The sequence below is a fragment of the Lolium rigidum genome, chromosome 2 (genome assembly GCF_022539505.1).
Source record: "Lolium rigidum isolate FL_2022 chromosome 2, APGP_CSIRO_Lrig_0.1, whole genome shotgun sequence".
In the NCBI taxonomy this organism is placed as follows: Eukaryota; Viridiplantae; Streptophyta; class Magnoliopsida; order Poales; family Poaceae; genus Lolium; species Lolium rigidum.
This window is the reverse complement of record NC_061509.1, coordinates 196537937-196541868: the sequence shown is the minus strand read 5'-3', so window position 1 is coordinate 196541868 and position 3932 is coordinate 196537937.

Genomic DNA, 3932 nt, shown 5'->3' with positions numbered 1-3932 from the left:
GTGAAATAAAAAATGAAAATGGATTATACACAATCAAATAAGTTGTGTTTCTTTTTCTATACATGTTCTATATGACCAAATTAAAAGACTAACTCACTAATCTTGGTCAAAATATAAAAAAGGTAGTCTCAACATTTCAAAAAAAAAAAACTAAGAAAACACATGATGTTGTTTGAAAACCCTAAAAATAAATCAACATAAATAATAAAGGCCGTACCAATGCACGCACATTCAACTGAAGCAAAGACTTCAAAAATAAAATTAAGACTTAAATATTTTATCAAGACCAAAGAGTCGGGATACTATCCACATGCTATTGTCTAAAATTTTGCACACACTTTACTGTGGTTGAAATAAGCTAATTGCTAAGAGTCTACATGTTTTGTCTCTTATCTGAAAATTAAAAGGAATAAACACGTCACACAATTGTCTGTAGACGGTGTACCGGTCACTGACCTTCCCCTTTCTTCTCCGAGTGGTCTCGTCTTGTCCCCCACCCAATTCTCCAATGTGTTGCGGCTATGCCCATCAATTTCTCTCCCCGGCCACCTTGGACCGACTCCACCGGTCCCAATCCCTCGTTCTACCGTGTCTCAACCACACGACCCAATCATCTCTCCTTAGTCCTCTGCGCAGCTTGATTGTCGTTGGTGGCGCCTGACACTCGCTGCGTGCCTCTACGCCGCATAGGCGCCTGCCGCTCTTGGAAGCTGCAGTGCCAAGACAAGCCGCGCCCTTGCTGCAGATTTCCTGGGATCTAACCAAGAATTGATTGGTGGAGCAGGAGGAGAGGAGGACGGATGTGTGTGTTCTCTAAATTAAATATATTAAAGTCAAATTTTTAAGAATTTGCTCAATCCCCACCGGTCTACTCCTTATCACACATAGTATGTTTCCAAACCGGTTTTCAAAAATGGAAAAACTATACTGAAATATACTAACAAGGGCAAAATGAAATAAGAAGTCACGTGCACAACCCAGGAAACAGGTACATGTCACTCTATTTGTATATTCTAGTCTAATCCTGAATTTAATTTGATCGGAAATTCTCAATATTTGAATGCCTCATAACAACAAAATATAGTGCACAGAGAAACAACCTTGTTAATCGTAAGGGCGAAAGAATGTAGTTTAGCTCTCCACTCTAAAGATGTAATAACTGAATGGAGTAGCAAATACTGCTCAAACTAAGAACGTTCAGCATTGGCTTGTTCTAACTGCATAAATGTAGCCCTGTCACTTCATATAGTTTCGGGCTGAGTTCTCGCTGGAGCGTCCAAAACGTCACGGGTAAACCATGACCATTTTTACTACACTATGAACACCTGTCTTGAGTAATCTGCTCTCATCTACCGACGGCCTCCCGCTTTTCTTGCACCCGAAACCTGCTCCTCGTCGGATTTAACATCTCCATACCGCCAAAGCCGCGGACTTTCCTTCTTTCCTTCCTCTTGGAACTGTCTTTTTTATTCGGGAGACCTGCCTTCCTCTCCTTGGTGTCCCATCTCTAATATCTTGCTTCTCCATGCCCAAGCATGCCCTTCTCGCGCATGCAAAATAAGCATATAAGGAATGAAGATAAAGTCTCCTATTCCTAAATACATAAACATGCATGTAACATAGCCTATATGAATGAACCTTACAACGTAATACTCCATCTCATTATGGTTTTAAAATAATGCGATAAAGGTACTCATGGTAGCTATTAAGGGAAAAAAACTAACGAGATGGAGTAACATTCAGGTCAGATTTGTTGCATTTAGAATGGGAGCTATCCACTTCGGTCGATAATATTCGACCATGAATGAGTCAAGATGTCTAGAATTAAATAAATAGCAAGTACAAAGAGGAGAAATAGCCGATTGTGGACTCACATAACATGTACCCGAAAAACACATGTTCTGCATGATTATACTTGACAAATCTCACAAAGAAGATGGACCTTGGCGGAAGACAACAATTTCACAATGTTGGCTCTTGCGAAAACCGATGAGGACCTCAAAGATGAATAGGTAAATTACCTTTGGTGGTTACTAATTAGCAAGCTGCTGCAACTGCCATACATACTGCAGGTAAATACACCAAAGAGAGGTAAATAAATGTAACTGCATATTACCTTTTCTTTCGAGATGTTTTAGGCAAATCGTGAGGAAATCTGAAACAGAAGCAGTAGACAAATCTTGAGGCAAACCGTGAGAAAATCTTGAGGAAAACCCCTTCACGTTTGAGAAATCTGAGCAGCAGCAGGCAAATCTTGAGGAGCCGGGAGAAAGAAAGAAAAATACCAGGAAAATATATGGGAGCTCGCGGATCTGACACCCGGGAAATCGTGGATGGAGAAGATCCTCCGCCGTGAGGAGGCCCGGGTCGCTGGCAGCCGTCGTTGTCCTCCGCTCTCTGACCCAAAATATTTCAGCATTACTGGGGTCAATGTATATCTATCTGAATACAAAGAAACACATATAAGTAATATATCTAAATGATTGGGAAGCCCGTAAGAACATGACTAAGCTCACTAATTTGAAACAGTTCAGCATTGTAAACACGCTAATGATATGCAATCCCTCGTAACCTAGGTTGGTCATGTCCCCGAAGCTATTCTTGAGGTGATGGTAAATGACAATCTAAATGCGTTTAACATGGAATAAAAACCCCATTAACTAAAAAAACAATACACATACAAATCCACATATATCGAGAATGCTTAACCCTTAGATCTAACGGTCATAGGTAATCATGTAAATGAAGGGAAAGCAGTGTAAGAATATTAACTCGGAAAATACAAATGGCATTTACTCGGGGATTGCGGTGCCTTTGGAGTGAGGTGTTGAATGACCAATATAGGGTCGTAGTGAAGGTAAGGATAATCTGTGATATCCATAATATGCCAGTCAAATCATACCAAATATCCCTACATAGATATTTCTAGATTAGATAACTCATGCGACCAAATTAACTCGCAAACTAAAAGAACAACATATCTAAATTCAAAACGTTGAAAGGACAATAATGGGAAAAATATAAACATGAATCATCAGCAAATAATTCATTCACCAAATACCCTGTGCTTGAAAATTAACCCGCATATCAACCCCCACCAAGCATTGTTGATGCCACAACTTTCATTAAAAAAAATCATGAGCCCATACTTATATTCGAACGGACCGCAACCCTAACGCCGGTGTGAAATCTTCTAGCGCTTAATGCTTTATGACACAACAAGAGTACAAATCTAGAATATGGAGAAGAGAGGTAGAGGAACAACAACTACCTGAACAACGGAGAGGATGGCAGCGAGGATTATTGCTTGGATACATCAATATCTAGTTCAGTTTAGAGGAGTATCACCTATTGCCAAAAAACAAACATCAACAAATCATCCCTACAATCTCCTCAATTTTCGATGGGGAATAAATCACCGAAGGAGATATCTCCAGACTCGTGTGCCACCGAAACTACTTAGTCCATTAGCGTCCTAAAAAACTGAACAACTTCGATGGGGAATAAATCACCAATTGTCATTTTAGTCTATGAACTATCTCTATATCTAAATAGTAAATCTACCTGGTGTTTGATAATGTGTTTCTAGGAAGTTTTAGCCATAAAAGCCATATCTAGTGACATAAAAAAACTACCGGCCATAATGCCGACCAATATTTAATTCCATAGGATACATTAGTAAAAGCTAAAACTTGATGTCTTTATAATGACTCGAGTCGATGGAGGAAAAGCCAATCAGGAGAGTTTTCCTTTCTCTAGCGTAGAACACAGGAAGAAATAAGGAAAACCGCCTCCCGCCCATATGTGGGACCAGCAGTGCGGAGGCGGCCTGCCATTCACCATGACGCCAGTGCCACCAAGGAACAACCACTATTTTGAACATAAAAAGAGATAACTTAATAATCACTAAAAAGGCAAATACTCGAAAATGG